This window comes from Lithobates pipiens, unplaced genomic scaffold (genome assembly GCF_037356315.1).
Source record: "Lithobates pipiens isolate NorthernLeopardFrog02 unplaced genomic scaffold, aLitPip1_a1.2 Scaffold_10, whole genome shotgun sequence".
Classification (NCBI taxonomy): Eukaryota; Metazoa; Chordata; class Amphibia; order Anura; family Ranidae; genus Lithobates; species Lithobates pipiens.
The window spans coordinates 211,883,354-211,910,344 of record NW_027507686.1 but is presented as its reverse complement, the minus strand read 5'-3'; the positions used below and the strand labels follow the sequence as shown (position 1 = coordinate 211,910,344).

At 43.2% G+C, this 26,991-nt stretch overlaps 1 protein-coding gene and 1 pseudogene across 3 annotated transcripts in view; both read right to left on the bottom strand.

Annotated features, from left to right (window-relative positions):
• Positions 1-26,991, bottom strand: part of SPON1 (spondin 1) — a 686,200-nt gene that overhangs the window by 630,136 nt on the left and 29,073 nt on the right. The window lies entirely within an intron of this gene.
• Positions 26,299-26,383, bottom strand: LOC143956014 (U2 spliceosomal RNA; annotated as a pseudogene).

Below are 26,991 nucleotides of genomic sequence, written 5' to 3'. Positions count from 1 at the left end.
TAGGGCATGGTCTAGCGTACACACTCTCTCCTGCAAGGCGGCGGCGGTGTTTTGTGTTGTTTACGAACGTTTTTAATCTGTGAAATTGTGAGTAGCCACTTTTGAAGTTAATAAAGGCGCTAATTTTAAAAACAGTACTGTACTATGGATGTTCTATATTTCTTACATATATAAAAACGAGGAAATGAGGAACTGAATACCAACCGGACCAGCTTTACATAGCGGCACAGGGGCTTACACTGTGGATGCGATTTAACCCCTGCAGGGGCAGGGAAGCTGGTGACATGGACATTCACTGTACTGTTCATTTAAGCACAAGAGACTCCATTTTGTCCTCCTTTGCTTTAGTGTTCTGTAACCTTCACCTAACACACAGAAACCTCTCCTACTAAACACTCTCTACTCCCCCCTCCCTTCTCACTGTTTTACTTTTGCAATTGTTCTATTCGCTAGCTTTTAATAATATATTTCTATTTGTTTAGCTCTTAATAACATATTTCTATTTGTTAGTTTTTAATAACATCTCACACCACCCCTTTCTTATCTATGTATAAAATAACATGTAATAATAAATTTTGACACTGAACGGACATTTTAAACACAGTGATTGAGTCCTGTGAATCTGTTCCTGCAGCTGCAGTATTAACTTTGTTTTAGAGTCCCAATCAGAAATCAGTCATAACAGTTTTGGCGAGTCAGAATACCAGGAGATTGGCAGAGTTTCCAGAAGGAACCGCGCTTTGATCTGGATCATCGGGAACGCAGACATCTAAATGCCGGCTAGGTAAGCTGTCCTTAAGCTTGCTATATTTCTGCCTTTCCTATGTATCCTATCTGTCGGTTCTCAAGGAAACCAGACCACTCTCGGACCTTTCTGGTTGGGTAACGTGTGTGTGTGAATGTGTTTGTGTCCCCCTTCACGGGCTGGACTGTGTGTGGATAGGGAGAATCCTCTGCAGTTCCCTGCGTTGACTCCTTGTGGGCGACCTGGGTCAGAGGCGCATGGTAGGGTCAGATAAAACTCAGAGAAGAGAAGAGACGAGGAGGGTCTCTTAATGAGTGTTTTGTCTATTGTCATAAACCCCTTCTATCCACGTAGATAAGTGGAGACTTTTCTTGTAAATCTGCAGATTTGCTGTACTATTTGTTTTAGAGGCAAGAGTGTATAGGCACAGATAGAGAAGACTGGCCAGTCATTATGGGCATTAATTTAAGTAAGAGAATGAAGGGAGAGAAGCCTTCAGAAAATGCCCAGCGCAAGATGAGCGCTAGAGAATATATGAACCGAAGGTACGGTTCCGCCTATACTGAGCCCCTAGATAAATGGGTAGAATGGACAAAAGGAACAGCTAAACCTTTAAAATCTGAAGGGACTTTTGATTTACAAGTATGGCAAACTTTTCTGCACGATTATGGCCCACTACTGTGCAGTGAAGGAACGTGGAGAATAGCTTGCACATGGGAGACAGAAGCTAAAGTAGCAAATCAAACTGGCTTGATGGAGATGTTTAATAAAAGTACTGCCCAAATTTACTACGTTTGGCCAGAAGACTCTGTAGAGGAGGACCCCCCACCTTATGTGGCTGCCAGTTTGGCTTTAAGGGGTCCACGCACAAAAGCAAAAGAATTAGATTACATGGAACATACAAAAGATGAGCTGGGCAATATAGTAGAGAGCAGAGGTTTAACAGCCCCATATCAACCTACAAAGAGGGATTTGGCTCGAATCTTAGAAACAGATGATTGGCATAAATCCAAAGGCACATATGCAAAACTAGATCTCTCTGAACTTAAGGCTTTGGCCAGACAAAGAGAGATAGAGTCTGAACTTCCGGAGCAAACCATAATTTCCAAATTGTGGCAGCAAGATGAAGAGAGAAAGAAGGGAGATGCCGCCCCTTCTGCCCCGGTCATAGATCAATCTGTTGCAGTTTATCCTGTCAGAACCCAATTAGTTTTTGAAGGTAATGCTGTTGACAGTAAGTCTCAAATTAAATGGCATGTACCTTTTAGTCCCCAAGATATGAGATCCATATTAGAGGGATTGGGAGACCCTAGAAAGAATCCAATTGGGTTTGCAAACAAACTTAGCGCTGCACAGGAAGCATATGAGGCTTCTGCTACTGACATTCATCAGCTTCTTATTAAAGCAGTGGGAAGCAACATGTCTGGTTATATACTTAAAGAATGTGGTGTAGACATCAAAAATCTAGGTAAGATGGTTAGTGGACGGGAGGTTTGTGAGAAATTGAAGGAAAAATTGCCCCAAATATATGGACAAACCAGACATGCTGAATTTATGAATGCCAAGCAAGGGAAAGAGGAGGCATCAGGGGCTTATTGGAGGAGGTTAAGTGATATGGCTGAGGAAGCAGGCATTAAAATAGAGGAAGAGAAGGCGGGAGAAACTGCAAGTCCATCTACACAACTGGTGAAACAAAGGTTTCTTGATGGTTTAATACCCCAGTTGAAAGAAAAGTTGTTCACAGCAAGGCCTGAGGCAGGCAATATGTCTATTCGAGACGTCCTGCCTATCCTGTTATCCATAGAAAACAGGATTAACCAAAAAGACAGCAAACCCAAGGTTATGTATGTGGGGAAGCAGAGAGGTAGAGGAAGAGGTAAAGGCAATGTCAGAAATCGTGGCAATCGGGGACCAATCATATGCTACAATTGTGATGGGGAAGGACACATAGCCAAATACTGCCATCTTCCTGACCGTAGACTGGAAAAGAGCTCAGAGGCACCTCATGCTGATCCCAGTTCTCTGCCAAAAGCAGTGGATCAGGCATAGGAAAATGGCATGCCAGTATCAATCATGTTAAATAGGGGAGACAATGGTCCCGAGGCCAGAGTAAAAGTATTTTTACGAGAACTCCCCTATCCTGGAGGAGAAACAGAATTAACCTGTTTAATAGATACTGGTGCAAGCCGAAGTGTTTTTAATATAGAGGACTTACCTCCAGGATTATTATCTACAAATGTTATCTCTGGTGTTGGCCTAACCGGGACCTCTACTGATTTGGTTGAGTCCAAGCCACTTAAACTCAGGCTAGGACAGCAAACAGAAATTGTCACTAAAGTGTTAGTTTCAGACACAGTTCCTACCAATCTTTTGGGAGCTGACATTTTGAATCAAATTTTAGCAAACATAGACTACACTCCTACAGGAGTCCAAGTGGTCAGTAGTCTGTCAGGAGAAGTTTTAAATACTGCGTGTGGAGTATTTTTAATTCAAGACTCCACTCCGCCATTTCCACCAGAATTGAAAGTGATTCCTGCTGAATTATGGGCCACCAGCAAATATGATGTAGGTCTGCTGGATTGCACCCCAGTCCCCATGATAAAAATTAAACCAGGAGCCCATCTCCCACAGATTAAACAGTACCCACTGAGTATTGCTCAGATTGAGGGGATAAAGGATCAAATCACTCAGCTGAAAGCAGCAGGGGTTGTTGTACCAATTAAGTCCCAAGTCAATACACCCCTGTTCCCAATTGCAAAGAAGCCAGACAAGAAGGGTGGGCAGGTGACATACCGCATGGTGCATGATTTGAGAGCCATTAACAAAATAATTGAGGCAGATACCCCGATTGTGCCCAATCCCCACACTTTACTAAGTGGAATACCTGCCTCCAGCACCTGCTTTACAGTGATTGATCTTGCAAATGCTTTCTTTTCGGTGCCTCTGCACCCAGATTGCTGGCATATCTTTTCGTTTACCAATGACGCCCAAAAATTAGCATGGACAAGATTGCCCCAAGGCTGTGTGAGTAGCCCCTCTGAATATAATACTGCGTTAAAGCAGGTATTGGACCAATGGTCCCCCTCACACCCAAACACAGTCTTGCTTCAGTACATAGACGATTTGCTTATTTGTTCTGATACAAAAGACATTTGTAGCAGAGAAACCGTAAGCCTTCTCATGTTTCTCTATAACAGTAACAACAAAGTTAGCAAAGATAAGCTACAATACTGCCAAGAGAAAGTGATCTTCCTGGGTCACTGCATTTCACATGGAATCCGTCACCTAACCCCAGATAGAGTTAAAACTCTACAAAAATTTGAAAAGCCAAGAAATGTACGGCAACTACGTGCCTTCCTGGGGTTAGTGGGATATTGTAGGGACTGGATTCCAAATGCATCAGAACTTATGGCTCCTCTATATGAGGCTACCACTAGAAACCCTTTCGACCTCACATGGGAAAATGAATTGCAGATGAAGGAGCTTATTACAATTTTGTCTGAAGCTCCCGCCATTGGACTTCCTGACTATAATAAGACTTTCTCGTTGTTCTGTCATGAAGTCAATGGATTTGCTGCAGGTGTACTCACCCAGCTACATGGAGACAAACAGAGGCCTGTGATGTATGTATCAGCCTCATTAGACCCTGTCATTAAAGGCTCCCCCAGTTGTATGCGAGCCATAGCAGCCTGCATTTTGCTGCTAGACAAAGTAACTGAGCTTGTACTAGATTCCACATGCAGTACAGGAAATCATGAATCAAGTAAATACCAGACATGTGTCTGCCAGTAGATTTGACAAGTACCAGTCTGCTCTTTTTGCTCCATCGAATTTAACAATCAAACGGTGTGTTACTTTAAATCCGGCTACTCTTCTTCCTATAATTGATGAGGAAGATGCAACAAATGGTACTGATGTAGAATCAGAGAGTTTTTCTCATGATTGTATGGCTCTGATGGAGGTAGAAAGGGCCTCTGTCACACCAGCAAAAGATGAGCCTTTATCAGATTGTGACACACACTTATTTGTAGATGGTTCCAGATTTTACACCGATGATGGTCAGCCACACACAGGTTTTGCTGTAACTACTACAGACACCATTTTACACCAGGAGGCATTGGCACCCCAGATGTCAGCACAGGAAGCGGAGTTGTGTGCTGTAGTCAAAGCATGTCATCTCCTAGAGAATCAAAGGGGAAACATTTACACTGACAGCAGATATGCGTTTGGAATCGCTCACGATTTTGGGCCTATTTGGAAAGCACGGAATTTCCTGACTAGTGCAGGGAAGCCAGTGAGACATGCAAAACTCATAGAGCGGCTATTTGAGGCCTTTCAGAAACCAGCAGAAGTTGCCATCTTGAAGGTAAAAGGGCATGCAAGGGGAAATGACATGACAGCCAGAGGAAACGCTTTAGCGGACCAAGCGGCAAAGGATGCTGCCCTTATGGCATTGGGAGTCACACCCACTGTAGGGGTCGCCCAGGTAGCGGGGACAGATTCCCCTCATCAAGAGCAGTGGGATGTAGAAACTCTAATTCAGTTGCAGAACCAGGCCCCTGATGAAGAGAAGGATAAGTGGAACAAATGTAATGCTACCCAAAATCAGCAGGGCCTGTGGAGCGCTGACAACAGGTGGTGTCTACCCAGGAGTTTGTACCCAGTTTTAGCACAACTGGCACATGGCGTCAGTCATCTTGCTAAGGGCGCGATGGTGGCACTTACTGACTGCTATTGGATAGCACCTGGATTTAGTGCATTTGCAGCCAGGTTTTGTGCTTCATGTCTCACTTGTGCTCTGTACAATGCAGGGAGGCCTGTCCATGTTCCCCAAAAGCATTCTCCTAGGCCAGATTTCCCTTTCCAAAGAATTCAAATAGACTACATTCAGATGCCCAGAATAGGCACCTATGAGTTCGCTTTAGTTTGTATTGACATGTTTTCAAGCTGGCCAGAGTGCTGGCCGGTAGCCAAAGCAAATGCAAAAACAACAGCAAAGAAAATTTTGAATGAAGTAGTTTGTAGATATGGAGTTCCTGAAACTATTGAGAGTGACAGAGGAACCCATTTTACTGGGGAAGTAATGAAAGAGGTAATGGGAGCCCTTCACATACAGCAAGCTTTCCATACACCTTATCATCCACAAAGTAGTGGCAAAGTTGAGAGACTTAATGGAATTTTGAACACAGTGATTGAGTCCTGTGAATCTGTTCCTGCAGCTGCAGTATTAACTTTGTTTTAGAGTCCCAATCAGAAATCAGTCATAACACTGGTGAGTGCGGCAATTTGCTTTACCCACGGATTACGCACCGGTTGAATCTCAGAATACACCAGGCACTGAGCACAAGTCACCTTTATTGAATTTTTTGAAAAAAGGACTTTATATATAAAAAAACTCTTTTTGATAGGGACTTTTTTGGTTTTCTGCTTTCTTGGCTTTTCGCATTTTGTTTTTTCACTTTAAATAACTTGTGACATGGATTTTATATATTTTTTACTGTTGAAATGTTTGTTGTTATAAATAAGATATAAGCTGAATAGGTTTCAGACGCACCTAACTTACACTATAGCACGTAAGCACTTTTTGCACTTTTTTGCACAGCTGTTAGTTTTATTAAGTTTCATTTAGTCAGTAGTAATTAATTAATAAATTTTTTGCACTGCCACAATAGAACTTATGCAATATCAGTATTTTGAAATGGCAGGGACATTTTCCAACTTATAAATAGTATGCGATTTTTTGCACAGTCATAGGAGAGCGCCACAACTACCTCTTTGATATATACAGCATTGCATGGCTGTGGAATCACCAGTTAAACTAACGCAGTGCCAAATAGAAAAAAAATGGCCTGATCAGGAAGGGGGTAAAATCTTCTGGAGGTCAAGTGGTTAAAGTGATATAAATATTTATTTTTTGTCCTAAAATGAAAAAAAATTTTTTATAGTTACCTGCTCTGTGCAATGATAATACACAGAACAGTCTCTTACCTCCCCCCTCTGAAGTCATCCACAGGTGCTGTCTGCTCCTCTTCTCTTCTGGGTGCCCCCTCAGCAAGTCAGGTGCTAAGGGGGAACATGTATGCGCATTCCAGAGCCGGACTGTGTGTCCATAGACACACTTAGCCTGGCTCGGCCATGCCCCCCGCTCTCTCCTTACAGGATTTGACTGACAGCAGCAGTAGCCAATGGCTTCTGCTACTCTGTGTCTTCTCTGAGACCGGGATGAGAGATCAGTGGTGCTGCATTAGGCACAGTGCTGGATTGTGAGAGGAGAAAGGTAAGGGTTTGGGGGTGGTGCACAACAGGAAGCGGTACATTTTTTACCCTATTTCAGGGAATTAATTAAGGTAAAAAAATGTTTTAACTTTAGAACTCCTTTAACCACTTCCTGCCCAGTCTATTGTAATACTGTCACCAGTAAAAAAAAAAAAAAAAGAAAAGAAAAAAAGTTGAAAAGAAAACAAAATTTTATTCAGTTTCTTCATTTTCCAAAAAATTGTAACAAAAATGTACAACTTAAAAAAACTCACAATGCCTTTTACTAAATACCCTGTGGTGTCTACTTTCCAAAGAAGAAGTTATTTTGGGCGTATTTGTACTGTCCTGATATTTTTCAAATACATACCATAGTTTGTAGACTCTATAACTTTCACACAAACTAAATAATATACACAAATTTTGGTTATTTTTAGCAGAGAAATGTAGAATATATTTTGGCCTAAATTTATGAAGAAAGATTATTTGCAAAATTTTATAACAGAAAGAAAAATGTGTTTTTTCTTTCAAAAAATTCTGCATTTATATAGCAAAGAATAAAAAAAAACCTAGTGGCAGGGTGGATTTGATTTAAATCAAGTCGATTTAAATCACGATTTAAATCATGGTTTAAATCGCTAGTAAAAAGACTTGATTTAAATCAACTCAATTTAAATCATCATTTTTAAAGAGCAGCTGTCGTCTCTGTCCTGTAGCTCCTCTGACCCACTGTTGACTCACCGACAGTCCCATTCACTTTAATGACACAACAAGGCGAGGAAGGTGGTGGCAGCAGGTGAATGGATGCCCGCTAACAGGCACTGCCATGATGGATCTGAAATGACAGCCGCTCTTTAAATTTAAAGGGCTTACTTATTTTTGCTGGTAGTTAGCATCTTTAATATTTGCAAACAAAATGACGGTTTTCTATTTAGAATTTTAAGCTGTCAGGTTAGTAAAACAGTGATATCAGAACCAATTCAATACAGTTTGTAGTGCACATAGACTTGCAAAACAATGGGATAAAGGAAAAATTCCTGAACTTTGTTTTATCTCATGGTTACTGTGAAATTGTGTGAATGCATCAATGCAGTGCATGTTATCCCAGCTTGGATTCATTGAATGTGTTTACCAAAAAAATATGTAAATATGGCAGAATATACAGCCTCACGCTACATAACTAAGCTCCATTTTATGCTGAATAAACTAAATTATGAATGCATATTAAATAGAAAACTATCTTTAGATAGATTTTACTCCAAAAGCATTTTATTTACTTGCCGACCAGCCGCTGCAGTTGTACTGCATCAGAATGGCACGGCTGGGCAAAACGACGTTATGTAACGTTTATTCTCCCTCTGGCCACTAGGGGCACACACGCGCGTCCCCTGCTCGCCCCAAGTTGCCGACGTGAGTGCCCGGTGGTCGTGATTATTATTATACAGGTTTTATATCGTGCCAACAGTTTGCGCAGCGCTTTACAACATGATCACCGCTGGGCTCCCGAGATCTCTCGGGGCACACGGAGAACCAGGATTTGTGTGTATAAACACACAGTTTCCAGTTCTCTGAGGGGAGAAGAGACAGATCATCTTTTCATACAGAGAATGAACAGCGATCTATCTCTCCCCTACACAGTCCCCTCCCCCCTTCAGTTAGAACATACACTAAGGAACAAAATGAACCCCTTGATCGCCCCCTAGTGTTAACCCCTTCCCTGACAGTGACATTATTACAGTAATCAATGCATTTTATAGCACCGATCACTGTAAAAATGCCAATGGTCCCAAAAATGTGTCAAAATTGTCCGACGTGTCCGCCATAATGTCGCAGTCCAGATAAAAATCACTGATCGTCGCCATTACTAGTAAAAAAAAAAAAAATGGTGATTAAATACCATCAAAAGAAAGCTCTATCTGTCTCAAAAAATGATAACAATTTCACTTGGGTACAGTGTTGCAAGACTGAGTAATTGTCATTCAAAGTGTGAAAGTACTGAAATCTGAAAATTGCCTTGGGCAGGAAGGAGGTAAAAGTGTCCGGTATTGAGATGGTTAAGGCAAATTGTTTATGGCAAGCCATTGTATGGTAGGGATCTCCAAGGACAACAATATAGTCGGTAGGAATCTACTGTATATATGGCAAATCCAGCTGTAATTTGCAATAGCTTGCAAAAGTAAAAATGGAACAGATAAGAGGAAGCTAAAGCAGTCAAGGAGAAAAATGATGACTAAGACTTTGGTGTTATTTTCTGTAGGAAACGTTTCAATGGTTCTGCAAAAATGGTAGTCTTAAAACTTGGAGACATTCTGAATGATTGCAATGAAGAAGACGATAGTGTATGAAAAGGTTTTCAGTCTTTACATACAGTACACATACCTCTCTCTAGCTATCAGCCACCACACAGCATTAGACGGGTCACCTCATGTGACACGTAACTCATTTTCCAGAAGATACTCTTATCTCTTCTCTCCTGGATAATTTATAAAAACACTTTGGAACCTTTGGGGATCTCTTACTGCACAGAGCTACAGGAAATGTAATATATTGGAAGCAGACTCTAGAGGTGCTAATACAAAATGATGGGCTTGCCTCGGGGCTTACATAGACTTTGCAACCAACTATGACTGATATCAAGTTCTGTATGATTTCCAGAATAAAAAAGTAAATTGGAGACATTTATCAACAGTCTGTCTGTCCTCGGAAATATTGTTTGAGTAAAGGTATGAAAAGATTTAGTAGTTGTATAGACAGGCAAATGCTGCACGTTGGTGTATTCAGCATGCATTTGCAAAGCCTCAAGGCCCCCAAAGTTCTTTCTGAGCTGCTTACAACCTCCTTGTGCCTTAAAGTGTTAGTTCACCTTTGCAGACACTCTAACCCCGCCCCCCGGTCCAAAGATCACTAAATGGGGAACCATGGTCTGGGTCACTGTCCCATCCGGATCCCGGTTGTGCCACTTAGCTTCCACTCTCATCCTCATAGTAGAGTGGAGAGCAGGAGGCAGCACAGTTTTGGACTGAGGGTGGGGGTGGGAGCTGCCCCAGATAACCTTTCACATTAACCAGCAGGTGATTGAATGCTAGGATGCTGGGTGTTTCTAGCAATGAATCACCAACAAATATGAAAAGTTATCTCTGGAAGCTCCATCCAGAACTGTGCTGCCTCCCGCTCTCCACTCTGCTTTACACCTGTGTAAGGTAGGAGAGTGAAGCTAGGAGCTAGGACACTGCTGTGTCTGTATGTGTGTCTGTATGTGTGTGTGTGTGTGTGTGTGTGTGTGTGTGTGTGTGTGTGGGTGATGTAAAGGGGACAGCAGAGGGGCAGGAGACTGCTTCGAGAGGGGGTTGATGTGAAATGTGAAGGAGCAAAGGACACTACTGCATGGGAGGGTAAGGCAAGCTACTGTGGTTCACTGATGTGAAGGGGCAGAGGATACTACTGTGGGGGTGGATGTGAATGGGGCAGAGGACACCACTATGGGGGGGGGGGGGTGATGTGAAGGGGGCAGAAGACACTGACACATGATGTATTCTTCATACCATCTTTTTATTGGGGGTTTGATAGTTAATTTATTAAAAAAAGGAAGCCACATCCTGGGGATCTTTGATATTTCATGTTGTCCAGGTAGATCTCCACCTCTCAAAGTTTGCAGCAAAAGCAATTTAAGCGGGCCCTCATTTCATCCCCATATCTATAAGCATCGTGAAAAATTAGGTTTTCAAATTTCACAACACAAACACAGTGTTTTTCTAAGAGATCAGAGTCTTAGTAGTAGATTTTGAAGATCTTTGAGAATGAATGCCTTCATATTAAAAGCCGCTAGAAAGGCCATACGGTTTGTCATAAAACAATTTTACAGCTTATTAAGAATATGTCAATAGTACTGCAACTAATCTGACAATAGCACGTGCTTGGAAGACCCCGGCCCTCAGCTTTGAAGCAGTTAAAAATTGCGTGAATGACATTATGGTAAATGAGAAACTCACTGCCGTATTATCGGGCACTCATACTAAGTTTCTCCAGGTATGGCAACCCTGGGTGGTACATATCCGCCCCTCACAATTTGACCCAGCACTCCTCTCCCTTTAATAATCCTCTGTTCCTCCCACCCCAGGGACCCCCCTTTTTCCCCCACCCCCCTCCTTCCTTCTTAACCTCTCCCTTTCCTTCCTTTTCCTAAGCATAGAATGCTTACACTACTCGTCCTTCTAGTTCCTCCTCCTCCTCACTCCTCACTTCTCCTTCTTTCTTCTCTTTTTCTGTCACTTTAGCCCACAGGTCTGATCCTGCTGGGTCTGCATACTTGATAGGACGCAGTTTATTTTCTATAGGGGGGAATGTTACCCTTCCTCTAGGTTGTTCTCCTTCTTTCATAATCGTTTTTGTTATAAAGTCATCCTGCTATATGATTTACACTTGACCTAGAACGACAATCAGTATATAATTCTGGTTTGACATATTGACATTTCGCCTAGACTCATGAGGTGTAGAAATCCTTTGGCAGGTCACCCAAGTCTCCTCTTGGTCTCTTAGACCCCTTTCACACCACACCGCACCTTGCGTCGGAGGTAAAACGCCGCTATTTTTTGCGCATTTCGCCTGCTAGCGGGGCGCTTTTACCCCCCCCCCCGCTAGCGGCCGCGAAAGGGTTCAAACCGCCGGCAATACGCCGCAATAGCGGCGTTTTGCCGGCGGCATTACAGCGCTGCACCATTGATTTCAATGGGCAGCAGCGGTGGAGGAGCGGTAAACACACCGCTCCTTCACCGCTCCAAAGAAGCTGCTGGCAGGACTTTTTTCTGACGTCCTGCCAGCGCACCGCTGTAGTGTGAAAGCCCTCGGGGCTTTCACACTACACACAATGGTGCAGCTTCTTTAGGGCGTTTTGCAGGCGCTATTTCTAATGCTATAGCGCCTGCAAAACGCCCTGGTGTGAAAGGGGTCTTATGGACTGGCTCGAATTTTTGTAACCTCAGACTAATCTCCTTGCATCCTACAATTGAACACCTGTTTGTATATGACATGTCCACCATTGCTTCTGTACCTTTTCATTGATGTGAATTCTCAATAAAACTCTTTGTAAAAAAAAAAAAAATGAATATGTCAATAGTTTGGACACAGGTGCACGAAAAAACAAAACAAAAACAGAATGTACTTTACAAATACCAGTTTCCTCTATGCAGCTTTCAGTTTGCATTTGTTGGAAAATCAGGACATGTAAATCTGAGCAATGTGGCCCTGTACCACTGCCAATGTAATCCAGTCTCCCATCTGTACTGACTATAATCAAATAGTAATTAACTTTTAAATATTCACTATAATCCCCAACTCGCAAGCATAAAAATTGCTATTGCTTGTATTGAAAGGCTTAAAGGGTTAGTTCACCTTTTAAAAACAATGAAAAAGTGAACGAACATTGTACACCTTCCCCACCATCCAGATCTCCACTGAGCAGTCAGTGCCCACACACCCGGTGTATTGGTTTGGAGTTTTGAAATCCCTGCTCTTCTCCCTCTTCTTTCTGTAGGGATTCTGGGATAGATCAAAGTAATTATTTGCGCCAGTGCTGACCAATCAGAATCGCTCTGATCTATCCCAGAAGTGTTGCAAAAAGAAGAGGGAGAAGATGGTGAAAGTCAATGGCTATCTGTTGGAGGTCTTTTCGATTTCAAATGGCACGCAATAGGGGGGTCCCTATTGCCAATTATTTTTGTTTTATCCCTGGAGCCATTTTTTAAGAAGTATACGTGCTAACCCAGAGGTGAGAAGCATTCAGATTTCTGACGAAATGTAAATAATTGCTGTATCTGCAGATGATATGTGCCTTTTTTTGTCTTACCCACTGACCTCTTCAATTGCTTTGATGTCAAAACCTTGTCAAAAATGTATTTGGTCAGATTTCTAATTTGCACATAAACTATACAAAGTCATCCGTTCCTAACATGAACCTGTCCTCAGATTTGGTCCACCAATGCCAAGGCACGTTCCCAATCTTTATGGAAAACTTAAGTGATTATGTACTTGGGAATCCAACTTACAGTGGATCTAACCTCTCTGTACATCTGCAATTAATTGATTTTATTGCAAACCTTGCAGCAGGACCTTATACAATGGATAAAAACACGTTTCTCATGGTTTGGGAGAGCTGCACCCTTAAAAATCGTATGCAGGCGATTCCCATCAGACTCCCTCCTGCCTTTTTTTTATTTCCATCCAGGAAGCTTTTTAGTAAAAAAGTATCCGGAAATCATCTACCCATAGAATCAACTTACAGTATCTCACAAATGTGAGTACACCCCTCACATTTTTTGTAACTATTTTAGTTTATATTTTCATGTGACAACACTGAAGAAATTACACTTTGCTATAATATAAAGTAGTGAGTGTACGGCTTGTATAACAGTGTAAATTTGCTGTCCCCTAAAAATAACCCAACACTCAGTCATTAATGTCTAAACCGCTGGCAACAAAAGTGAGTACTTCCCTAAGTGAAAATGTCCAAATTGGGCTCAATTAGACATTTTCCCTCTGCTATGTCATGTTAGTGTTACAAGGTCTCCTGTGTGAATGCAGAGCAGGTGTGTTAAATTTGGTGTTATTGCTCTCACTCTCTTATACTAATCTCTGGAAGTTCAACATGGCGCCTCATGGCAAAGAACTCTCTGAGGATCTGAAAAAAAGAATTGTTGTGCTACATAAAAGGTGGCCAAGGCTATAAGAAGATTGCCAAGACCCGGAAACTAAGCTGCAGTACAGTGGCCAAGACCATACAGCGGTTTAACAGGACAGGTTCCACTCAGAACAGGCCTCGCCCTGGGTGACCAAAGAAGTTGAGTGCAGGTGCTCAGCATCATATACAGAGGTTGTCTTTGGGAAAAAGACTTATGAGTGCTGCCAGTACTGCTGCAGAGGTTTAAGGGGTGGGAGGGTCAGCCTGTCAGTGCTCAGACCATCCACGGCATACTGCATCAAATTGGTCTGCATGGCTGTCATTCTAGAAGGAAGCCTCTTCTAAAGATGATGCACGAGAAAAACAGCAAACAGTTTGCTGAAGACAAGCAGACTAAGGACATGGATTACTGGAACAATGTCTTGTGGTCTGATGAGACCAAAATAAACGTATTTGGTTCAGATGGTGTGAAGTGTGTGTGGCGGCCAAAGACAAGTGTGTCTTGCCTACAGTCAAGCATGGTGGTGGGAGTGTCATGGTCTTGGGCTGCATGAGTGCTGCCGGCACTGGGGAGCTACAGTTCATTGAGGGAACCATGAATGCCAACATGTACTATGACATACTGAAGCAGAGCATGATCCCCTCCCTTCAGAGACTGGGCCATAGGACAGTATTCCAACATAATAAAGACCCCAAACATACCTCCAAGAAGACCACTGCCTTGCTAAAGAAGCTGATGGTAAAGGTGATGGACTGGCCAAGCATGTCTCCAGAACTAAACCCTATTGAGCATCTGTGGGGCATCCTCAAACAGATGGTAGAGGAGCGCAAGGTATCTAACATCCTCCTGCTCCATGATGTCGTCATGGAGGAGTGGAAGAGGAATCCAGTGGCAACCTGTGAAGCTCTGGTGAACTCCATGCCCACTAGGGTTAAGGCAATACTGGAAAATAATGGTGGCCACACAAAATATTGACACCTTGGGCCCAATTTGGACATTTTCACTTAGGGGTGTACTCACTTTTGTTGCCAGCGGTTTAGACATTAATGGCTGTGTGTTGAGTTATTTTGAGGGGACAGCAAATGTACACCGTTATACAAGCTGTACACTCACTAATTTACATTGTAGCAAAGTGTAATTTCTTCAGTGTTGTCACATGAAAAAATATAATGAAATGCTTAAAAAATTTGAGGGGTGTACTCATTTTTGTGAGATACTGTAACTACTCTTGTACCTCCACGGCTTAAAGTTGGCATCTGACCACTTAAAGTGGTTTGGTACCTAAAAATGAAAGTTCATGTTATTAAAATCAACAGATAGCATACTTACCTAAACGAACCCTGAAAAAAAAAAATATTATTTACTTACCTTTTATTTCTGATGTTTCAGCTGACTTCCGGGTTGTCCTCCCGTGGGAGTAGGCGTGGCTATCGTCCTCGCAATGGTCCCTGGGAAATTTCCCAAGAATCCATGGGGGACAATGAAAGTTTTTCTTTCCTTGTCACTGCTCTCACTGAGCACGTGCAAGATGGAGCGGAGCATGCTGGGAGCCAGACGTCATCATATACCAGGAAGTAAATGCCTGTGGGCTTCAGACACCCACAGTTAAAATGGAAAACGCCAGAGCAGGTTTTTATAAGTCATCCTGAGGAAAAGATTTGTCGCGCCAGGGGTCAAATAAACGCCGGACGTGGATGCCAATCGAAGGTAGCACTCGCCCACCAGTGAGACAGGTAAGAAAAAAATAAAAAAAGAGCGGAATCCCGCTTTAATATGAAGCTCTATTATAGAGTTTGTCTTATGACTAGAATAGTGGATTGGTGTTTTTATGCTAAGCTGAAAGATTGTGTCTCTCTTGAACTAACATTTGTACAGAGACTCCTGGCAATGCAGCCCTGAACCTCTATTTAAGGGGGTGAACTGGATGTTCTGTCTCACCCTCTTATGGGGGTGACAATACAGTGTTTTCGGGATGTATGTAAGGCTCCATCCATATCCTCAATCCTCGGCCCACTGACACCTATTACTTACAACCAGGAGTTTCCACCTGGCTTACAACAGGAATTTACAAGGGCATCTGGAAATAAGGAGCAGTCAATTCTTTGTTAAGGGTCTTTTCCAGGAAAGGTCCAACTTAATTGATCCTACCTCCACCCTGCCTTTTCCTTGGTTGGCCTACAGTATATGCAAGTTCAGCATTTTTTAAATAATCCCAAGACATGGAACAGCAGGCTCCTCACACAATTTGAGAAACTTTGCACTTCCCGGCTGCCCCAATTTCCTCAACATATGGCCTTTTTTTTATGAACTACTCTGCTAAACTTTCTACATCCAAATGTGGGAAATAGACTTAGCCCTTGTACACATGGTCGAACATTCCGACAACCAAATCCGTCGGATTTTGTCCGTCTGATTTTTTCGGACGGATTTTGTCCGAAACTGTTGCATACACACGGTCGGACAAAGTTGTCGGAAAATCCGATCGTTCAGAACGTGATGACGTTATTTCGTTACGACGGGACTACATTCAGGCTAGTAGCCAATAGCTTTGGTGTAGGACATTGATCTGAGCATGCGTGGCACTTTGTCCGATCAGAATTCTCTACACATGCTCGGACAAGGTCCGATCGGATCATGTTGTCGGAAAATTTTACCCGACAAGTTGGAAAACTTGGTCCGTCGGATACTCCGACGGAAACAGTCCGATGAAGACCACACACAGTCGGATTATCCGACAAAACGGTCCCACCTCCGACCGTGAGTACAAGGGCTTAGAGATCTCACTTACTGATGAAGACTGGAGGAGGGCTCTCACGTAACCATCCAGGAACACAACTTTAGGATTTACTCAAGATGGTACACAACACCATTAATAATCCATAGAACTTTCACTAATACCTTGGATCGCTTCTGGTGCTGTGGAGTGGACAAAGGCACCATGCTGCTCATATGGTGGTGCCTGGTTCTCCAACCTTACTAGACGGCAGTACACGGCCTTATCAAAAAAATTACAAAATACCCGCTTTCTTTCTCAGTGCCCCAGTACCTTCTCTACCACTCAAATACAATAGGATAATTGGATCACATGATAATGGCTGCTTGTATGTTTATCCCTATCCATTGGCATCAGCAGCAGTCACCGTTATTGAAAGAATGGTTTATTAGGCTTAATAGAATAGTTGATATGAAGGAACTTATCCCCATAAGCCAAAACAATTTAACAAATTTTAACAAGCAGTAGGTATGCTGGCTTCATGAACTATCAGGGCACTATGTTACGTGTAAAGTTTCTCCTTATCTAGCTCTCTGTGGAACCAATAAACACTGAGAGATGAGTGTATTGTTATATACAATCCTTTAGTCAGGGGTCCATTATTTATAGATAGGTGGTCTTTTTTCTTTTCTCCCCCCTTTTTTCCTTCTCTCCCTCTTCCTCATTAAACATCTCCCCTAATTTAAAGTTGATTTGCTTCTGGCGTACACCCCTATGAAAATGGTTGTGATAGGGGAGTCCAACATTCTTTATTCCATTACGACACACATGCTATGTTTTAAGTCACCACTAACATGACTAGGGTATTAAAGATGATTTGTCTCAATTCCGCTCAGACCATAACTCCCTTCAACCCTTATAAATTAGCCATATGACCACAATCTGGAGTTAAATGGCCATAGCAGCCTTTTATTAACAAACTGTATACATAACAGGTAAATAACACATTAAACCTAGTTTTACTGGAGCCTCAAGATCCTGGTAGGCATCGAAAGAGAAAGTACCTGCGTCCAACTTAATTAGGCCTCCAGCCGTCACAGCACTGACTCTGAGACAACCAGTCGCAGATACCAACATACCATATACTGGGAGCCGTACCTCATATGGGTCCATAGCAAGTATATGTTTGCCTCATACAACTTACCAGGACCTTATACCCCACCACCCATAGTAGGCATCACTAAAGGAAATACCTTCATCCAACTTAATTAAGGCCTCCAGCCACCACAACACTGACTCAGGGACAACCAGTTGCAGATACCAACATACCAAATACTGGGAGCCATACCTCAGATGAATCCCTATCAAGCATATGTTTGCCCCATACTAACCTACCAGAACCGGCTATCCCACCACTCCTGGTAGGCAGCAAGTAAGACAATACCAGCATCCAGCCACTAAAGCACCAGCTAAGAGACAACCAGTTGCAGATACCAACATACAAAATACCGGAGCCATACCTCAGACGAGTCCCCATCAAGTATGTTTTCCCCATATTAACCTACCAGTACCTTGTACCCTGCTCTCTGCCATGACAAATAAAACAATAAAAATTCCCACAGGAGGGAGGGGGGACCCCAAAACCATAAAAGAAAAAAGGGGGGAGGGTGGGAAATTTTCACAAATGTGGCTTCCCTCTGACTGAGACCCCTAGCTTGGCTATTCCCTGTAGCTCCTCCTGTTCCTGTCTTAGTCACCAATCAAGTTGTCACACCACTTACGTTTTCCTGTCAGCTAGGCTGAAACCCCTGCTTTACCCAAACCCCCGTAACCCCTGTCATGCCAGCCCTCCGTCCATGTCTTTTCTCTCTTTTACTCTGAGCCTCCCTATTCTTTTAATTATTTTTTGTTGGCTTCTTTGAGACTCATCAATATTTGATTTGGCAAGCTTTATTCTAGTGCAAGAAGTAGTTATTGCTTTTTATAAGTTTAATTACACTCTGCTGCAAGAGGATCTCTTTAATTTTGAATGGTGCTTTATACGTTGTTGCTTCCAAACTGATAATTATATTATGCTTTTACATGGTATGTTGTTACTTGTAATTATCAGTCCTTAAAGTGTTACTAAACCCACAACAGTGAAGTCAGTCTGTATATGCAGTAAAGCATGCTTGTTATACTATGTATCTTCTGCATTGTGTAAAAAGGCTGTTTGATCGGATCTTCTCTGATTCTCCCGTTCTTTTACTGTCTTCAATCCATCTGCTGATAGTACAGAACCTTGGAATCACTCTGCACATGCTCAGTATAGTGTTTATTGCTAGAGCTTTTTTTTTTGGGGTGCAAGTGTTCAGCACAGAGCCAATCAGCACTATCCAGACAGAGGGTCAGGGGTCATGCAACTGCATAGAACAGTCAGAGAAGAATAAAAACTCCTCCTACAAGCTTTAACCATAACCAGTGCTCAACTGGACACTGATAGAAGTCCTGGGTTTAGTAACACTTTAAAGAGGAAGTAAACCCTGATGAGTTTACTTCCTCTTTGATTCCCTGCAAAGGTAAAGCATAATGGACTACTATGCATCGCATAGTAGTCCATTATGTGTCACTTACCTGACACAGGAGCCAGCGAAGTCACCGCTGTCCCCTGTAGTCCAGTGCATCCATCTTCTCAGTGGGTCTCCTGCTCCGCCGCTGTCATTCGGCGAAGCTGCGATGATGTCACTCCCACGCATGCGCACGGGAGCCGCCACTCGCGGCATATCACCGTTGACCGCGGCGCACTCAGTGCGCCTGCGCGCCGCTGTCTACGGCGCATGCACCGTAGACAGCGGTGCCTGTCTTTCGGCAAATATCTCCTAAACCGTGTAGGTTTAGGAGATATTTCTTGGACCTACAGGTAAGCCTTAATCTAGGCTTACCTGTAGGTCAAAGTTGGTTGTAAGTGTTTACAACCACTTTCAGTATCTTTATGTGCTGTTGAAAACTCAATAAAACTCTATGGCAATTTTTTGGAAGTGTACATCCTGAAGCCTGTGCTCTCTGTCTTCTTGTTATACACCAAACACACTTAATTTCTAAACCAAATTTAAATTTTGCTGGTGGTCATGAGAAACTTTGTAGTATTGACCTTTCTTTTGGGCCCCTGGGTATGCTCCTGCATACTTTTTTGTTCCCTCAAAACCCCGGTCAGGGAGTAAAGGAAGGGTGTGTATATTCTGAAGGCAGGGGCGTACATACAGGGGTCACCATTGCGACCCTGCTCCATGCACCAAGGGTCCTGTGCGCACTCCATGTACACCTGGATAAGAGGGTGGCGGCATGTATAGGAACCTTCTCCTCCATGTAGCCAATGAATGCTTCTTCTCCTCCTCTCCCTCCCGCAGACATTCAGCAGCTGCAGGAGGGAAATGCAGATCATTGATTCCTCTACATGCCGCCTCCCTATCTCTTTCCTGCTGCCCTGGGCCCCTGTGTGCTTCCCTGCCCCCCCCCCATCCTCTTGTCGGCTGCTGCAGGGGATCTGTCAAGATGGAGAGCGGAGAAGGGGTTGGTAAATGTGTCACTGGTATTGATCAATGACTTTTTTTGTTTGATTCATTTATAGCTGAGGCATAGCAAACTATATTTACTATACTTCAGTTTATGAATGAACAGAAAGCTCTGTACATACAATAGTTTATCATGGTCATTCCTTCTGTGCAGCTGAGGCTGCAGAGAAAAGGACTGATGAATCTGTCCTCAGTACCTTTCTCGGTCTCAAAAGTGAGATATCAGGGGTCCGTTTGGACCCCTGATATTTCCTCAAAGCCCCCCAATAGGAGTCCTAATAAATATTATAAAAAATATAATTGTAACAATAAATAAAAAATAAATAAAATGGTAAAAAAAAAAAAAAATACTGACACCAGTGGCAGAACTACCAGGTTTGCAAAGTTTGCACTTGCAACTGGGATCTGGCGTTCCACCACCGTGGGGCGACCTCAAATAGTCAGGAAGGTGGCCCGCTGCAGGACTATAAAAAAGGGTCCCACAATGGGAGTAAAGGGCCCTGGGATCAGTGGGAAGGGCCTCAGTTAGGGGCCAGGGTGGCCCTTCATGGTTTCTTGCACCAAGGCCCTGAATATTCTAGTTATGCCCCTGGCTGGAGGGATCAAGAGCATAGGAAAGTTGCACTTTAAGACCCCTTTCACACCACACCGCACATTGCGTCGGCGGTAAAACGCTGCTATTTTTAGCTGTGTTTTACGTATTTGCGGCGCATTTCGGCCGCTAGCGGGGCACTTTTACCCCTTGCTAGCGGCCGCGAAAGGGTTAAATTCGCTGGCAATACGCCGTAGTAGCGGCGTTTTGCCGGCGGTATTACAGCGCTGCCCTATTGATTTCAATGGGGAGCAGCGGTGGAGGAGCGGTAAACACACCGCTCCTTCACCGCTCCAAAGAAGCTGCTGGCAGGACTTTTTTCTAACGTCCTGACAGCGCACCGCTCCGGTGTGAAAGCCCTCGGGGCTTTCACACTACATACAATGGTGCAGCTTCTTTAGGGCGGATTGCAGGCGCTATTTCTAACGCTATAGTGCCTGCAAAACGTCCTGGTGTGAAAGGGGTCTAAAGGATTAAAATCTGGCCAGTCTCTGCCACACATTTCGGGGAGCCCATTTGTTGGTTTTGATTCTTGGTCACAGGTGGGGGGAAAGTCCTTTGCCTTCTATTCCAGTGTTTTTCAACTCCAGTACTCAAGGAGCCCCAACAGGTCATGTTTTCAAGATTTCCTTCAGATGAAACAGCTGTGGTAATTACTAAGGCAGTGAAACTGATCAAATCACCTTTGCAAAATGATGGAGAGCCTGAAAACATGACCTGCTGGGGCGCCCTGAGGACTGAAGTAGAAACATTGCTCTATACCAGTGATGGCGAACCTTGGCACCCCAGATGTTTTGGAACTACATTTCCCATGATGCTTCACTACACTGAAGAGTGCATGAGCATCATGGGAAATGTTGTTCCAAAACATCTGGGGTGCCAAGGTTCGCCATCACTGCTCTATACTATCCTTCCAATCTTTTTTAATCCTGTTCCTTCTATGTTTTTTCTATATTAAGTTGCGCTATGCTCTCATATAAGTGAATTCATACAATAAACATTGATAATGTTTGTTTTGTGTGTATCCCACAGGAAGTTGCAGCTTGGCTTTCTAAAAAATAAACTTATTTATGTTTCATCCATTCACTTATTCACTTGTTATTCTTTGCTGACAAGCGCAGTAATTTTATTTTTGTTTTCTTCTATCTTTTTTGCCTTCTTTCCTTTCCCTAATATGGCATTTTGCCAATCGCTCATATTCCAGTAGATGTAGTTCATGTTCATGATTTTCATTCTCTTTTTGCGAAGACCATATGGCACTTCCCCATTCTGTGTGCTCAATGAACAACGAAAATAGCTCTCATTTTTTTAGATGAATCTATTGCATCTACGTTTTGTTTCCCACTAATCTATGCACAATATTCTTATCTCTGGAGTTTTTATCTATGAGAACCTTGATGTATGAATGCCCTACATCCCTTATACCATACGCTAGCCCTCCCTAGTGTTTTATTATAGCAGGTTTTGTTCATTGCCTGAAACACAAGTGTATAACTTGCCTGCTGAAAATAGGACAGCAGTTTAAAATTATTGTAAAATTGAAAAAACTTTACAGAAACTTTGCAATGCCCTTGTGGATTAAATGGTGGCTGGTGGTCAGCATCATTTGGCCCCCTTCTTGTGATCCCAGTCTATCATGGACAGACTCCATGGGATGCATCACCACGTTGGCCCGGGCTCACTGTGCAGTACTGCAGAAAGCAGCACTGATCTTAGGTTAGTGCTGCTCTCTGTGATATTGAAGACCGCTGACACCACTGCATGAGGACGAAGGCTTGAGAATGTCATGTGATTAGCTGAAAGACCACAAGAAAAAATGCATGTAAGATAGGAACTGTTAAAAAACAGGCGAGGAAGGGGTGTGCAAGGGGTAGGAGAGTTCAAGTAAAATTTTTAGCAAGGCAAAATTAATTATTTTGTTTCTGTTTTTTATCATAGTTGGATAAAATGCACATGCAAATGTTAAAAAAATAAAATGCTTTTTTTTTTTTTAAACTGTAATCAACAGATACTGTTTTATTGAACAATTGCAGTATTAAAAAAATGGAATAGGCAGCATATGTCATTGCAGCCTGAAGTTGTCAGCTTTTATATTTTGAAAGGAAGCCTTTAGCCTGCATGTGATCAGTATTGTCATAGCTGACATATTGATCACCTAATCAGACACTACTCTGATTCAATGGGGGCTCGTCCATTAGGGCCTCCCGGGAGCTGACCCCTCTATCCACGCTACTCCCTATATGAATAATGGATAGATTTATACAAAGCATGAATCTATCTATCCACAGCCGCCGCCTCCACCCCTTATTCATGCGTCCGGCCCCTTATAGGATGTTGGGCTCCTGAATTACAGTGGCGGGGTGTTTTTGAAGAACCTAATTAGAGCCATAGTCTCTAATACAGTGGTTCTCAAATCCTGTCCTCAGAGAACAGCCTTTAAACAGAGGAGCATTTATAAACATATCACCAGCACAGGACATTGTGTTGGGGACCATTTATATACAGGAACGCAGGGCTTTTTTCCCCAGAGAATAGGTACAGGAAATCCCTTTTCAGAGTTACCTCTTGTCTCTGCTCCTACTTATCTCCTAGCACCGTTCCTTGATTCCACCCCCTACCCACCTACCAATACTGCCCTTTTTAGAGAATACAGAACCAAGTAATATTTGTGGTACTAAGTAATTTGTATGGAACTTGTTAATGATAACAAGAAAAGCAGTAAAATAGATCCCCTGCAGCCGACAACAATATATCCCCCAGCAGCAGCTACAGATCCCCCACAGACAGCATCGATGGACCCTCCCAGCAGTCAGGTAACACAGACGTTTCCCTCAACAGTAGATCCCTCCCAGTGATAACTGACCCCCCCCCCCCCCGAAACATAAGACCAACCCCAGCAACCATAGACCTCCCATCTGCAAAAGTAGATCACTTACCGACACAACAACAGCCACAATAACCCCCCCCCACACACAAAAATAAGTTCCCTCCAGCAACAATAGATCCCCTAGCAGCCAGCATCAATAGACACTGTAGCCAACCCAGCATCCCTTGCCATTACATACATTCAGTGCTCAAGGTGATGGGACTGCGTTCCCCCAGGTTCCCGCTGGAAAAAAGCCCTGAAAGAAGGGGTATACACCATATATTTACATCTTTGGCCAGCAGATGGAGATTTTGGTCTACTTTTAGGACTACCATTTTCTCCTCATCATCTGCTAGAAAAGTCTATTATTTACAGCGCTCAATAGCTCAAACTGAAATGGGAACAGCAAACCAGGTTTCAATCAGAGACAGTCTAGCTAAAAAGAGTCAACTACTGCTGTATTCAGTGTTCTGTAAATCCTTTGCCTTATATGGTATGTTTATTTGTTAAAAATGTATATATATATATATATATATATATATATATACAGTTTAGTACTGTAGCTACTCCTTTACAAAGGATTTGCAACAGATTTCCTGTGCGTCTGTGTTCTGTTCAAATGCAATTCTCGTCTGCCAATTGCAACATCTGAGACCGATTTATAACTGTACTTGGGAGAAGTTTTCACAGACACACCTAAGAAGTGTTGAGTGGCGTGTTTCATAATGAGAATTTCTATTTTTTAAAAGGAGGTAATTTATCAATCAAGTTAGGATCTTATAGAAACTCGTTCCCAATCTATCTTACTGATGTGCCTTGTTCTATGGTAATCCTGTGCATTCTCTGACCCTGAAAAGCTTAATGCCCTGTACACACGGTGGGACTTTCCAACAGAAAATGTGCAATCGGATCTTGTTATCGAAAAATCCGATCGTGTGTGGGCTCCATCGGACTTTTGCCGTTGGATTTTCCGACGCTCAAAGTTTGAGAGCAGGATCTAAAATTTTCCGACTACAAAATCCGATCGCATAAATTCCGATTGTGTGTAGACAATTCTGACGGACAAAGTGCCACACATGCTCAGAATAAACTAAGAGATGAAAGCTATTGGCTACTGGCCCGTTTATAGTCCCGACGTACGTGTTTGACGTCACCTCGTTCAGAACGATCGGATTTTCCGATAACTTTTTGCGACCGTGTGTATGCAAGTTAAGTTTGGGTCAAAATCCGTCGGAAAAAATCTGATAGATTTTGTGGTCAGAATGTCCGATCATGTGTACAGGGCATAACACAGATGGAAATTCCAAAAACATGTAAAAGGGTGTGTGCATCTTGCTTTCGGCAGCTGCTTCTATGCTGTTTTGTCTGGCTCAGCTGGGATAAAGAAAGCTTTTTGTCTGCCGTCTCTCCCCACTGTTTTACACATATACGCTCAGGGACAGATGAGGATGCAGATAGCTGGCAGGGACAGCGGTGGATCGTGGGTGACTTCGCAAATAGAGATGAGTGAATTGACTTGCAAATCTGGCCAATTTCATTTTTTCAGCAAACCGTGAATTTTCAATTCACCTGAATATGTGCGTGCACATTTGTCCGTACAGTTCATGAATCCTGATTGCCTAGATTCATGAATTGTGCACTTCTTCACAGAGTCGACAGACCTTTATGCACCTCATTACGCAAATCAAACATTGCAACTCACCAAAAAAAAAAAAAGATGAGATTTGCCAAATACACTGGCTTGGCTGCATTCATTCTACTCCAACTGTTAATGATCACTGGTAAGTCCATAAGCAGTCCTCGGTTAAAAAGTACCTTCATCCCAATTTATTTTATAGTCTTTTTTTTTTTTCCATTGAAAGGCCTGTGGCGTGCAAAACACACCCAAAAACTTCCACCCGGTGCCAAAAAAAGTGCACACACATCAAGAGTGCAACGGGCGTCTACTGTCCTCCACTAGGAAGGACCTTACCCTGATCCCCCGGGGGGCGTTAGGCTCCAGATGGGGACTAAGGTACCATACATGGCCCATCTGGCCGAAATCAGACGACCACCTTTCTCTGGAAGGTCTGCCGAAACAGACCCACCCAGGTACTAGGGTAGAGGCTCCCCCGAAGGGAGACCCCCAAAGAGAGGGCGAACCAAGCCAGAAGGCCTATGTCCACCCTCCCACAAAACTTTCAGGGTTGGCCTGAGGACCGACACCCTACTCGTCAAACATGCAAGTGACAAATATAAAACGTGACACACAACACTCAAAAAAATAAATAAGTAAAGCGGGGAAGGGATAGTGAAGAGGGAGAGTGAAAAGGTGGCCATTGTGTAATACAATGACCAGGCCCTCCGGCCAGGAATCAAAAATTCCTCTGGTCCTAGCCAAAAGGCCCGGCCCTAGAGGCAGGTGTGAAAAGATGTGTTATAGTGATGTGACCAAGGTGCCAAACATCAGAGTGATTAAATCACAGTGAAAGTAAGGCACCCCTAAACTGCCACTTCAGGAGCACATCACCTAGGCTTTTCAACAAAAGCATCCCCGACCCCAGCCCAGACCACAGCAGCCCCCACCCCAGCCAGAAAGGCATGGAGATCCATGAGATTAGTGAGAGCCCTTTGTCATCAGGCCTCACCCTCGCTCCCATCACTCCTACCTAATTACATTCGGGAAGTACTGGCCGTTCCCCCGGTGGGAGAAAGGGGAATCAACGTTCCCTCCTGAAAAACTGACCGGAGCTAAAGCCGCCCCAATCCAGGCCAGAAGGCCAGGGTCCCCTTCCCTGGCGCCGACCAGTGGTTCTCCATCCTCATCAGAATGCTTCCCTTTCGGCTACGAACCGCTACAGGTTGCCTTCACACCAGCAGGTTTTGCATAGCAACCGCCACCCCTGCTCCACCTCGCCGTAGAACAGGGACGGAAGCAAGCGCCACCTACTGGTAAGTGATAAGAACAGATACTACACTTGATCTTAGCCAAAAGGCCGAGAAGCGGTATTTTATTTTATAGTAGTATAGAAGAATTTTGTTCATTTTTTTTTTTGTTTTAAAGTGGACCTTTACCCTTCAGTTCGGTTCACACTGACCTGAAAGTTGCACAACTTACAGTGAGACTTTGCCAGGAGACTAGTAATACTTTAAGGCACAGGTCTGACAGAAGTCACCTTGAAGCAGTACAGGAACCTTTTCTAAATTTGGAGCATCTTCAGTAGTGCCAATTAGGAAAGCTCACATTGACTAATAGAGATGGGCAAAGGCGTGTTTGGGATCCTAGTCCCAACCCACCTACTCGATCCTGCCAGGAAGCCGACACTGCACACTACTAATCACAGGCACCTGGGAGATGTACTTTCTACTTTAAGAGCTTTCATTCCATTTTTTAATTGTTAGTGAGGATAAAACAGCATTCACTTTCAACTACAGTGACAAGAACATTTTAAGAAAAAAGAAGAAATGAACATATATTTTTTTTAACAGTCAACGTGGATTGCCGGAGTTGCAAAAGAAAATCAGAGCTTGAAGACTTACCTCTGCAAAACATTGTGATGCCCATGTCTGATTGGGGAGCATGTAGCTTTATAGTGCCCACAATGTATTGCTGTCT